The sequence below is a fragment of the Protopterus annectens genome, chromosome 2.part1 (assembly GCF_019279795.1).
Source record: "Protopterus annectens isolate FY-2018-M chromosome 2.part1, PAN1.0, whole genome shotgun sequence".
NCBI lineage: Eukaryota > Metazoa > Chordata > Ceratodontiformes > Protopteridae > Protopterus > Protopterus annectens.
Genome location: NC_056729.1, coordinates 341,179,444 through 341,193,427, shown reverse-complemented (window position 1 = coordinate 341,193,427; position 13,984 = coordinate 341,179,444). Strand labels below are relative to the sequence as shown.

At 45.9% G+C, this 13,984-nt stretch overlaps 1 protein-coding gene across 6 annotated transcripts in view; it reads right to left on the bottom strand.

The window, feature by feature from the left end:
• SEPSECS (Sep (O-phosphoserine) tRNA:Sec (selenocysteine) tRNA synthase) overlaps nt 1–13,984 on the bottom strand; it is a 1,234,889-nt gene that overhangs the window by 937,578 nt on the left and 283,327 nt on the right. The window lies entirely within an intron of this gene.

Below are 13,984 nucleotides of genomic sequence, written 5' to 3'. Positions count from 1 at the left end.
ATTTTATTTTGTAGGTATTGAATTTGTCTGATATTTCTAAACACAAAATTTTAGAACAAAAATTTTAGAACAAAAAGAAAGATTGTGGATCATCAATTTGGGGGCACTATATAAACCTGATCTCAATGAACAATGATAAATTGGCTTTGTGATTTAATAATCTAGGTATGTTTGAAGAATTAGGTATATGAATTTATCCTTTCCTAAATATTATTTGAAATTTTCATTTTTTATATGTTTTTTGTTTATTAGTTAGGTTCAAAAAGATATAAAAAAGTTATGCACTCATCGTAATGTTCCATCTGTGTTGTTGTCTCTCATTTGCTCTTCAAACTCTGGGTTTCAGATCAGAGGATCGGAAATTACTCCGCCGCATACCAAACCTCCAGGATCAAACATCTGAGCTCCTCCTCTATCCACAATGCTCTTCTCCTCCAAATCCCTCAGATCGAGTTTGCTGCACCACTATACATCATCTAATCATACGAGCAAGTAGAAATTACCCAAAGACAACAGGGTAAATCAGCAAGGAATACTTCAGGAGCTCAAACAGTAATGAAGTATTTGTCCAAATAATTCCATTAAGTCCTTCAACAGGTAGGGGGATGGAGAGAGGAAAGGTTGAAGAGCAAACAAGAAGCAACAACACAGCTGGAATGTTATGGTGAGTACATAATTTCTTTATCTGATGCTGTTGCCTTTATTTGCTCTTCAACCTATGGGACAGTTCCCAGCTACAAGAAGAACTTGGGCGGCCCTCAAAGAAGGATATTCAGGAGAACAGCAGAACCAAAGAGGCTCTGTTCCTGGAAATAATGTCTAGTCTGTAATGCAATATAAAGATATGGTGGTTTGAACATGTAGCGGCTGCACAAATTTCATCAATGGGAAGTTTTGACCAAAAAGATGAAGAGGTGGAAACTGGCCTAGTATAATGAGCCTTAATGCGACATGGTAAGGGGATGCCCCTTGTGGAGTAAGCAAGTTTAATGTAACTAGTAATCCATTGAGCCAGGGTAACCTTGGAAACTGGTTTACCCAACTTGGTCTTAAAAAAGGAAATGAAAAGTTGATTCGATTTCCTAAGAATATTGCTTCTATTCAAACGGAAACAAAGCTCTCTATGTACGTCCAACATATGAGGTTGATACTATCTTCTGTTTTAAAAATTAGGAAAGAAGACAGGCAGGTTGATAACTTGGTTTATGTTAGCCTGAAAAGCAACTTTGGGCAAAAAAGAAGGGTTAGTATGCAAAGTAACTCTGTCTTTGTGAAAAATCAAATATGGAGGCTTGCAAAACAAAGCCTGTAATTCAGATATTATTTTGGATGAGGTAATGGCCAACAAGCAGATGGTTTTCCAAGTCAGAAACTTTAAATCGACCTTAGCTGAAAGCTCAAAAGGGGCGAGACTAAGGCCAAGGTGAGATCCCAGGGGGTAACAGGTTCCTTGATAGAAGGACAAAGGAGAAAGGTACCTTTTAAAAAGGCCTTGCACAATTTAGATGAGGCTAGAGAAAAGGAATTTTCCCCTATGTGAAAATTGGAAATGCCTGCCAATTGCACTTTCACTGTAGAAAAACTAGCTCTGTTATGAAAAACAGAAGCCAGAAAATCTAACACAGCAGGAGCTGGAGCTGTAAAAGGGTCCAGATTGTGATGAGCCCAAAAAAGAACCTCTTCCACTTACTCTTATATAGCTTCCTTGTGGACGTTTTTTGTGTCACAATCAAAAATTTTCTAACTGAGGAAGAAAGTCTGGGAGTTCTGGCCATCACTGGAAGTGGAGTAACCAAGCTGTTAGTTTCAGGTTCAGGAGATCTGCATGGGAGTGCCCTGAGGGATGGGACAACAGATCTGGAGAGGGATCTAGAGTCCACAGTGGATAGACCAGGTGAGACCAAAGGAAGGGGAAAGTACAATTGTGTATGTAGATGTTTCAAGTGGATTCACTGTTGCAGTCATCACATCTGGGTTATCCCTGCCAGGGTAGCCCTCAGTCAGCCCGAATACCAGTGGCTTAGTAGTTCTGTGTCGGTTGCCGTCACTCTAGGACTGATGTCAGGTCGTCGGTGTTATAAATTAAAGCCGCCAACGCCATTACATCAGTTTTTCCTTGCCCTATCAGGAGCCCCCCAAGAGGGAGCTAGGTTATGGTGGAAGAACACCGCAAGTAGAAAGTAAATACCAAAACATCCTTGTAAGGATAGAGAGAGAGAGACAGACAGAAATTGAGAGAGATAAGGGGGATGGAGGGAGGGAAACCACGACTGCAAAAGTGAATATACTCGAACATCTACATTTATGGTAAGTGTACACAACTGTACTATGTTCTCCGTGTTTCACTGTTGCAGTCATCACATTTGGGTTGATTCCCAAAGCTGAAGAAAAGGGTGGAGGCAGTCAAGAAGACCAAGGGCTGGCTAGAATGCCCTGCAAGACTGTTGTGGCAAAGCCTGTCCTGGATTTGGAGAAGATAGGCAGGTGGCAATGCTTGGTGAAGGTATGAACAGATGTCCATGTTGCAGCCTCCAGGATGTCCCTGGTGGGGACCCCTCTGAGGAAAGCTGCAGAGATGGAAGTTGCTTTGGTAGAATGTGTCCTGAACCCCTCGGGTGGAGGTTTCCCTTGCTGCTTGTAGCAGAAATGGATGCAGTGTGCTATCCATTTGGAAATGGTTTGTTTGGAAATGGATAGGTCTTGCCCTCTGCTCCTGTAACAAAGCTGACTAACAATTGATCAGTCTTCCTAAATTAATTAGTCTTAAGTAGAATCGGAGCTGTCTGTGCACATCTAGAGAGTGCAGAATCCTTTCACCCTTGTTTTGTGGGTTATGGAAAAAGGTGGGCAAACGAATGGATTGGTTGAGAGCCACACACTTGGACACCACTTCTGGCATGAAGGATGGGTTAGTCCGGAGGGAGACCCTGTCAGCATGGAAAATGATGAAGGGCTCTACAACCATTAGTGCTTGTAGCTTGGATACTCTTCTAGCTGAAGTGATGGCCAGAAGCAAGGTTGTCTTCCAAGAGAGGAACTTTAACTCTGCTGAAGCTGCTGGTTCAAAGGTGGGGGAGGGGGCAGGGTGAGTTTTTACATAACAAAATTAAGGTCCCAAGATAGGGTAGGTGCTCTTTGGGGTAGCCTCAAGTTGTTAGCCCCTCTTAGGTACTGTTTGATGAGAGGGTGGGAGAAAAGAGGTGGCAGAGGCATGAATTTTAATGGAAGAGAAGGATAGACCCCTGTGTAGTGGGTCAGCCAGGTAATCCAGGATGAGAGGTAGGGAGGGCTGTGCAGTTCTGGCTCCCTTAGCCTGGATCCAGGTGCAAAACCTTTTCCACTTGTCAGCATAATATTTTCTAGTGCTAGGGCGTCTGGCCTCGCGTATAACATCTAGAAGTTGTTTGCTTATATTGGTAGCTTGTGCAGTGGTCAGGGAATAAGCCAGGCTAACAGACCGAGGGTCTGCAATTGGGGATGCATGAATTCTCCATTCCTCAGGGTCAGGAGTGTTGGGATCTGAGGGAGATGGCATGGTGGCAGTGGTGACAGGCTTTGCAGCAGAGGGTATCAGTGATGGCATAGCCAGTCTGGGGCAATCAGGATTGCCCTTGGTTTTTCCTCCCTTACTTTGAGCAGTACCCTTGTAATGAGCGGTAGAGGGGGGAATGCATGGACCGAGAGGTTGACCCACTGGAAGGATAGAGCATCCACTTTCCAGACCTTGCTGTGAGGTTCCCTGGTACAGAATTTGCTGAGCTGATGGTTGGAGTGGGAAGCAAATAGGTTGACCTTTGGGGTGCCCCATTTCTGGGTTACAAGGGTGAAAGTTCTTTGGTCTAGCTGCCACTCATGTGGGTCCAGAAGATTTCTGCTCAAGTTGTCTGCCAGAGAGTTTAGACAGCCTGGCAAGAATTGTGCTAGCAGGTGTAGTTGCATGGCTGAGGATGTAGTTGCTTGGCTGCGGCTGTATGCCAAAGGGTCATGGCGAGCCTGCACAGAGGATACAAGTGAGTCCCTCCTTGCTTGTTGATATACCACATCACAGTGGTGTTGTCTGTTTTTATCAGTAGAGGACCCAGGGAGGGTAGAGGACCCAGGGAGGGTAGGGATCTGAAGGCTGTCAGAGCTTGCGGAACAGCCAACATCTCTTTTTGGTTGATGTGCAGATGTATTTGGTTTGGGCTCCATTAGCCCTGAATGCACCTGCCGTCCAGGTGTGGATCCCAGGTATAGTTTGATGCATCTGTGGTGAGGGTCTGGGAGGCGTGGAGTTGTGAGAGGGGTAGTCCCTTGTTGTGGTTGCATGCTGCTGTCCACCAAAGGAAATATTTCCTTAAGCAAGGTATCATTGGTATAAGAGTTTCCAGGTCTTGGGAGTGTTGACACCAAAGGCTTTTTAGGTACCATTGTAGTTTTCTCATATGCAGTCTAGCATATGGAACGAGTAGAATGCAAGAAGCCATGAACCCCAGAGCTTGCAGGATTTTCCTTGTGGATAACTGGGGTCTGTTGGCTAGTTGAGAGAAGTAGGCTGTCACATAGGTTTGTTTTTCTGGTGTAAGGAATGCCATCTGGGATGCTGTGTCTAGGCTTGCTCCCAGGAATAGAATAGAATTTTTTTGCGTGGGTACTAGTTTGGATTTCTTTTCATTGACAGTATACCCAGAGAGGTCACTAAGTTCTTTACAAAGGTCAGGTGCTTTAGCAGCTATTCCTGACTGTCTGCCTGAATCAGGCAGTTGTCTAAGTATGGGTAAATTTGAATATTTCTTTGTCTGCAAAAAGCAATGGCGGGAGCCAGGCATTTTGTGAAAAAACTGGGAGCAGTGGATAAGCCAAAGGGAAGTGCAGAGAACTGAAAGTGCAGTGATCCCACCCTGAAATGGAGATATTTCCTGCAAGATTCCCTGACTGGGATGTGTAGGTAAGCCTCTTTTAGGTCTAGGGTGGCTAACCAAGCATCCTTGGAGAGCATAGGTAGAAGTTGCTGGAGGGTGAGCATTCTGGATTTTGGTATCACCAGGAAAGTGTTTAGAATGGATAGATCGACGATGGGGTGCCAGGTGTCCTCTTTTCTGGGTGACAGGAAGAGTCTGGAGTAGAAACCTTGGCCTACCTGTTCTGCAGGAACATGCTCTATTGCCCTCAGAGAGCAAGGAAAGGACTTGCTTTCTGGCCTCTGCCCACTGGTTTGGGGGAAGATCTGGGTACCCTTTTCAGGTTGGTACTGTGTGGAAATAAAATTTGTATCACTGGGACACTGTGTTGAGGATCCAGCGGTTGTTGGTAATGGTGGCCCAGGTGGTTGCGTGGAAGGACAGTTTTCCTCCTAGGGGCAAGAACAGGTGGGCAGAGGGAGGGGGTGGAAGCGTGAAGTCATTGCGAGTTCTTACCATGAGGGGGTGGGTTAGAACTCCCTGGTTTTGAAGAAGAGGAACTCCATTGCTTAGATCTCTGCATTCTCTGGGGTTGCTGTCTGGGGGGCCTGCTTCCCCGGGGTCTGGGCTGAGGTGACCTGGAGGGTGAAGGAAAGGACCAGTGCTTGGAGGGGCAATGCCTACTGAACCTCGGTGGCTGGACCTGCAAGAAGTCTGTCTGCATAGATTTAGCTTTTGCTTCCATCTTTTTTAAGACCTCCTCTGTCTTGGTACCAAATAAGTTATCTTTGTGCAGTGGTGCGTCCAATAATTTGGATTTGACATGGTCTGGAAAGGGCTGTTCCTTTAGCCAAGCATGCCTTCTAAGGACAGAACCAATGACTGTTGTCCTGCAAGATGCTTCTAGGGCGTCAAAACCACACTAAGGTGTGCTTAGTTACTTGATTTGCAGAATGCATTAACTCTTGTAACTTTCTGCACAAGCAGGAAAGAAAGATATTTTTTGTTTGAGAAGTTCCATGGTATGTTGCTGATATTTCAGCATATGGAACTGTTAATTTAGTGCTCGAATAGCAAGAGTAGCAGAGGTGTATACTTTTTTACCCCATCTGTCTAATGCTCGGGAATCCCTATCTGAGGGGGTGAGATTCTTAGCAGAAGTTGCTTCAATTCCTTTAGGTCCTTGAGAGATAACCTCGGGGTCAGCAGTAGGATTTTTGAATAGAAATTTGTGAGAGTCAGGGACTCTACAGTACCTGTCTGGTTTCCTAGGAGCAGAAGGGAGGGTGTCAGGAGTTAAACTGGATTCCATAAAAACATCATCCACAACATCCAGGACAGGAGGAATGGCCAGAGATCTGTACTATGAAACATCTACGAATTCCCTGAGTCTCTTTTTTGATTGAGAGTAGCCCTGACATTGCCATTGGAAACATTCCCTTAAGGTATCTAGGGTTTCCCCAAAAGAGAAGTCCTCAGGTGGAGATGTTGAAGGGATGGATTCCTCTGCATCAGAGTCCTCATAAGCTGAGAGGGGTTGCATATCTTCATAATCAGATGCATCAGAGTCATCGGACTCCTGTTCAGATAAAACTACTGGGGACAAATCTCTTTCTTTTGGAAGGGGAAGCCTGGCTTCTGCTGATAAGCATTATAACGTCTTCAGCCATCTTAAGCATTTGAGACTGAGGCAAGGAAGCAGATGCCTGAGATTGGGCTGTCGGTTTCTTGGGTGTGGCTCATACCCTGGGCCTTAGAAACTCAGTAGATTTCGAAAGAAAAGTAGACAGGAAAGAAGTCATCTGTGTCGAGAATCGGTAGTGCGAAGTACTTCCTCAGAAGCCGGTGCCTGCTCAGCGGCTCCAGACGCATCCAAGGTAGAGACATCCGCAGGATCCTTAGTCAATGAAGAGTCTTGCGGTATGCAGGACTCCGAAAGGGTCTCGGTAGTGGCCTGCGAATCCACAGAAGCGGGCATCAAGGGCTGCGAAAGCGCCTCACTGAGGACAGGAGAACTGATGACCAGCTTAACAGAAGCATCATCAGCAGTTTTGGACCTGTGCAGTCTGTCTCTGGCTTTATCTTTACATTGTTTCAGAAGATCTGCTGTCGGATGTCTTACCGAAGCCATATCGGAATTCGAGAACTGGGAGTGAAAATATCTAAACACTAAGGGCCCGATGACTTATACTTCTGGTGTTGAACAGAGCACAAAAGCGACAGCGTGGTCTGGGCCTAAGCAAGTGACACAGTAGGAATGAAAATCTCTGTGTGGTATTTGCTTTCCACAGGCGAGACAATTGTTAACTTTTTCTGACATCGGTTAGAGCAAGAAAAAAGGATCCCAACAAGGTACTTAGCTTTAGAAGACTTCAACTTCAATTTCGGAAACGAAAAATTCAAGTAGCGGCCAACCGGCACTCATGCGAACTGCTTCTGCTTCGGGCTCCTCAGCAAGAAAGACTGATGTAATGGCGTTGGCTACCTTAATTTATAACACTGACAACCTGACGTCAGTCCTGGAGCGACAGCAACTGACGCAGAAATACTAAGCTTCTGGTATTCGGGCCAACTGAGGGCTACCTTGGCAGGGATAACCCAGATGTTAAGACTGCAACAATGAAACCCGAAGAACATCCACACTTGTCAATGGCAAAAGGGAGCAATGAGGATCACTTGACACTTCAATCTCTGAGCTTTTTGCAGAAATTTGGGAATAAGAGGAAGAGGAGGACAGGTATAAAGTAGAATGGGGAGCCAAGCATGGACTAGAGCATCACTCAGTGATTGTCCCTGAGGAGAGATCAGGGCAAAAAAACCTTGCTGCACTTGGTGTTGGACACAGATGTAAAAAGACTGCAGCACGGTTGACCCCAAATATGGAACATCATACTTGCCACATAAAGATTCAGAGACCACTTGTGAGGCATCAGAATGGTCCTGCTGCCTCACAGAACTAGCTGGTTTCTCAGTAGTAGCACTAAAATCTGAACCCCTGTGACCAGCACTTGCTCTAGAACCTGCAGGAAAGCACTAGGAAGCCTTAAATTGATACAAGCACTGAACTTTCCTTGTCAATAAGGAGAAATTAATCATAGGCACGAAACAGCCTATAATTGCAAAGGACCTTGCAAATGTAAGGGAAAACAGCTCTTGTACTTTACAAAAAAAGCACCTACACAGGCATGTCCAAGTGTCAGCTTCCGGTGATTTCTCCTGTCCACCTGGTGAATCTGGGCATACTAAGGCACTGCAGCAACTGCCTCATGTACACAGACAACCCTCTCCTCCTACCACCAAACATTACAACCTGCGAGAGATGCACTTACATAGCCAAACTGGAAGCAAAGCTCTCTCTCCAGCCAAGATTGTGCTAGACATTCAAGAGGAGAAGGTTAACACCTGCACTACACCTCAAGCAACACAGCCCTTAAAAACCCACACCATCAACACCCACACATAGCAGCATTAAACCCACATATGCAGAGGCACTTAACATTAACCTGCCCAAGCAACAAGGACCTCCGAAGCTGAAACGCAAACAAACACCAGTCTCAACCAAAGTGACACATAGCTCATAACATCAGTGTGCCACCCAACAACAGCCCCTAAGGCAAGACAATGTACCCAACACTTTAGTCATAGGTGACTCAGGCAAACTGATGTCCCACTCACCAGGCTGAACAAGGAGAAAATTACAGTCAGCTGCCTCTCGGGTGCCAGGATCCACCACATAACTCATGCACTCAAGTCACTCCACAACAAGTTCAAATAAGACTGTGTCATTGTCCACATTGGAGTGAATGACTCGAGACATACTTCCCTGGACTACATGAAAAAAGACAAGGAAGACCTCTCAGATCATGTGGCCCAGGCAGGTATGACCCCAGCCCTGAGTAGCATCCTGCCTTCGCCCAGAATGACACCACAGTATAAGGACAAAATGGCTGACTTCAACAATTGGCTAAGCTTCTGGTGTCATTCAAAGGGGATCCAGTTATCTGTCTGCCTGGGAAAACATGATCGACAAACCACAATGCTTTGCCAGAGATGGTCTGCACCTGTCACCCCTGGGATTCAGGTTACTGGGTAAAGCTCTTGCCACCCCTATAGTGCCTTTTTTAGGCTGGGTTCAAAGGAAAAAACCACCACTGCAACGGATACAAGCATGCAAAATCTGAAGGTAATGCTACTCAATGCTAGAAGTCTAAACCTCAAAATGCACTCTCTCGAGGCACTCCTAAAAATGGAGAACATCGATATCTGTGCAGTATCTGAGACCTGGCTCAAGGCTCCAGAGAGCACCCCTGCAATACCAGGCTACAACTCTTACCACACTTTTCGGCCACCAAATCAAGACCGAAACACTAAAGGTGAAGGAGTGTCCATACTCACCAAGGATATTCACACCTCCCGGCTAGCTGCCCAACACAATGCATCTGAAATTCTCCAGGTGCAACTAACACTAAGACAGACTGCAATCCAAATTGTAGATTGCTACAGATCCCCCACCATGCCCCAAGATTCTTACTACACCTTTCTAAACATACTGAACAATATTAAGATACAACCAAACACCCTAATACTGGGTGATTTCAACTACCCTGTCATTAACTGGAAAACCACTCTGGTACCAACACCTTTACCAACGGTTCTTGGAATTCATAAATTCCAATGCCCTGGATCAACTAATCCATTGTCCCACCAGGGGCTCCAATATCCTAGACCTGGTCATTACCAACATGGGAGATAGATGCTCGACACCAGTGGTCACCCCATCATTGGTCAGGTCTGACCATAAGCAAATCACTCGACATCCACATCCCACTCCCACCCCCCAGTAAGGAAACCTCCATAAAAAACTTCTCCAAAGCCAACTTCATGCTACTCAAATCAGAAATGACAAACTTCATGACACCCATGCAGATGGGATCTGAAAGTTCGACTGTTGAATCCTACACTAAGGCACTGTACGAGCACATCCACTCGTGCATGAATCGTGCCATCCCAAATACAACCAAGACGCTCTCCTCCAAAAAAAAGGAAGCCAATCTGGTAGTCCCCTGCCATAAACAAACTATACAACAGAAGGAAAAAAACTGCTGCAGAAAAGAGGAAAATCCCAGGATGAAAAAAACTCCCTTAACAGCTTCAGTAAGACGCTGAGATCCCTCATAAAATCCTCCAAAGCTAGTTACGAAAATAAAATTGCCAAAGATTCCAAAGACAACCACAAGGCATTCTATAGTTATGTCAGGAATCTAAATGGCAATGCTCAGATTTGCTCTGAGCTACAACAGAATGGCATTAAATACACTGATCCCAAGGATATTGCCAATCTCCTGGCAGATTCATTAGTGCCAACTTCACCCCCCCCCCTCTCACCCCCTAAAGGGCCCATCTCAATACCAAAAGATTGCCAATTCTGGTACTCACGGCCACACAGGTAGAAACTGCATTCTCCAAAGGTAAGACTACAGCATCCATGGGACCAGATACCTGGGCTGTGTATTACATGCACTACAAAATGAAATGGCACCTCACCCAAGTGTCATGTTTAATCATAGCCTCACCTCAGGCTTTGTGCCCACCGAGTGGTGCACAGCTACAGTTATCCCACTCCACAAGGGGGGATCCACCTTGGATCCCGGGAACTACTGTCCCATCAGTCTGACGAGCCTGATCTTCAAGTGCACGGAACGCCTTATCATGGAACTTATAAACAAAGACATTGGCAACCTTCAAACACTGGACCCCACCCAGTTTGGGTTCTTGAAGGGCCGATCTTGTCTCCTCAACCTGACTGACTTCTTTGAATCAGTCTCCAGAGCTGTGGATGAGGGTAATGCAGTCCACATAGCCTATCTGGACCTCGCCAAAGCCTTCGACACCATCCCCCACTCTGGAATCATAGATAAACTTACTAAGCTGGGCATAAATCCCTACATCATTCGTGGGTTGCCAACTGGCTTACTGACAGATCCCACACTGTAAAAGTAGCCGACTACAAATCCAGCTCCAGACAAGTGGAGTACCTCAGGGTTCAGTCCTGGGACCGCTCTTGTTTGGCACCTAATTCTCTGAAGTACAGGCCAATACTATGGGACTCCGACTAACAAAGTTTGCAGATGACTGCAAACTGGGAGCCATTATTGAATTCCCAAATGATGTAGATATTCTACAAAAGGGCCTTACAGAAACAGATGCTTGGTGCCAGAGCCATGGGCTCAGGCTTAATGTCAAGAAATGTACAGTTATCCCCTTTGGGAAAAAACATGTATCCATGAATAACTACATAGGTGGCAGTACACTAAACATCGAAAGTGTGATGAGAGACTTAGAGACACAGGTGGACAGTGGTCTCACCCTCGATAACCACATTGCCACAACAGTCAGGAAATCCTTCTATGTGGCACACCTCATCACTAAGGACTTGTCATCCAGAAAAAAAGGAGGTCATTGTCACACTGTACTCATCCTTCATTAGACCCATTATAGAGTACAATGCCCCATTTGGTCTGTACCTCACAAGACATCTGCAACAGCTGGAAAGGCCACAGAAATACCTCACTAAAAGAATCACAGGCCTAAAGCAGATGCCCTATGCTGACTGTCTAAAAAACTCCAGCTATACTCTGTGGCATATCGTCTACTCAGAGATGATCTCTACTTAACATACAAGGCCATGTCAAACCCTGAGCTGCTGGACATGCTCCACTTAAAGAAATCCCAATCCCTCAGAGCCACACGCTCCAGGGATCTAAACCTTGTCATCACAATGAACAAAACATGCTGGAGGGATAGGTTCCTGACCCAGAGACTCCCCATACTCTGGAATAGACTGCTCATACATGTCAAGCAGAGTGCCTCCTTGGCCCTCTTCAAAAGGAACCTTGACGATTGGATGGGAGATAGGAAATTCACCCCGGGGATCATGTCAGTCACCCTGCTAGACAGAAGTCCAGGGAAGTAAATATTGTGGAAAGAGATATCAAGGGAATTGTTATTGCTAGGCTTGTATAGGCCCTAGGGCCGATAGGTTCATGTGTGCCAGAATGTTTGACTGCCTGAGAATGTGCACTGCTATGAGAAAGTGCTTGTTGGAAGAGATCGCCCATTGCTACAGCCTCATGGCATCTCAACACAAACAGTAAGACCTGGTTCTTCCTTGCTTGTTGATGTACCTGACTACAGCCATATTGTCGAACAGCAATAGTTCCCATGAGGAGAGAGGAGTAAAGGGCTTGCAATGCAAGAAGCAAAGCTCTCATCTCCAGAACGTATATATGCAAGTTGGTCTCTAGGGGGGACCATGTGCCTGGACTGTTTGTCTCGGATAATGCCTTCCTCCACCCAAATTGGGATGCATCCATGGTCAGAGTGGCCTTGGGAGGGGTAAGGATGAATGGGCGGCCCTGAAGAAGATCCTCAGATTGGATCCACTATAGAAGAGATTGTTTGCATGCTCATGGAATCCTGACTGGGTAATTCAGTTGGTAGTACACTACGGAACACTGGACTGCTAAGGTCCATTGAAGTACTCTCATGTGAAGGCGAGCTAATGGTATCAGAGTGATTGTGGCCGCTATGGACCCCAAGGCCCTTTGGACAAGACTTGCTGGGGGAGAAAGAATGTCCATTATTTGTCTGACATGAGCCCTCAAGGTGAAAATTCTGTCTGGAAGAAGAAGGGCTAGAGAACAAATGGTGTCCAGAAGGGCTCCAATGAAGTCTATGACTTGGACCAGTTGAAGCCGAGACTTTTTTAGGTTAATACAGATGCTTAAGTTTGAGGCTAGGTGAAACAGGATTTCTCTGGCTTCTAGGAGTCGATGTCTGGTAGGAGCAGTTAGGAGCCAATCACTGAGGTATGGAAACACCTGGAATCCTTGCAGTCTCAGGTGAGCCGCCATGACTGCCATACATTTGGTGAACAACCTAGGGGCTGTGGTGAGACCAAAGGGCGGTACTCTGAAATGATAATGATTGGCTCCTAGCCAGAAGTGAAGGAATCTTCTGGAGAACCTGTTCATCTTGATGAAGCAGTACACATCCTGAAGGTCTATAGAGCACATCTAGTTGTCCTTCTGCTGGAAGGGCAAAATGACTGTATAGTGACCATTCAGAACTTTGAAGTGGCAGCTGATTTGCTGCAGGTGGTAAGGTCCAGAGTGGGCCTGAGGTCCCCCATCTTTATGGGCACTAAAAAGAATCTGGAGTAGATGCCTGGCCCAAGTTGCTCTGGGGGAACACTTTGGATGACTCTTTTTGACAGCAGCTTCGAAATTTCTAAGGCCTCCCTCTGATTGGGTGGAACATCAGGGAGGGTTTTGCTTGGACAGGGTTTCTGGAAAAAAGTACTGAATAGCCTCTGGATATAATTTTTAATACCCAACAATCTTTTGTAATGGCATCCCAGGCTGTTGGGTGTAAAGACAAATGTCCCCGACCGCCTTCAGAGACAAACAGTCGGGCAATCCCTCAGGACTACTGACGGGGTCTGTCCTGAGAAAGAATACCAAGACCCTTGATTCATCAGACCCCCTCTGCCATGAGGGTGGTGTCTGCCATTATAACCATTTCCCTCTCTGCCTCTGAGAGGAAGGTCTCCCTATGAATCATGAAAAGGACTTTGAGATTTTTGGAGTCACAACTTCTTACCTCCATGCTGGTTTCTGGAAAAGATCCGAAGCAGAGCCCAATGACAGACAAGGTCTTTCCATCATTTTCACTTTGGGAGAAAGTGTCTCTGACTGTTGGACTGAAAAAAGTCATTCCATTGAAAGGGGCATTGGTGAAGGACGGCTTATAGGGTTCCCAGAAATTGCACAGCTGCATCCAGATGTGGTGTCTCGTAGCAATGCCTGACCCAGCCGCCCATGAGGCACCTTCTGCAACATGAGAAATTAACTTAATAAATGTGTTAAAAATAGACTGAAGGGTGGTCATTCTAGAGGAAAAGATCTTCTGCTCCTCAGCAGACATGGACCCTGGGACAGAACTGGAAAGCTCCTTGACCAAGTCCCTCTGTAGTCTGGTTACACGTACCAAATAATTCAGTGCTCGCAATGCGAAAGTCGCTGAAGTGTAAACCAGTTTCCCAA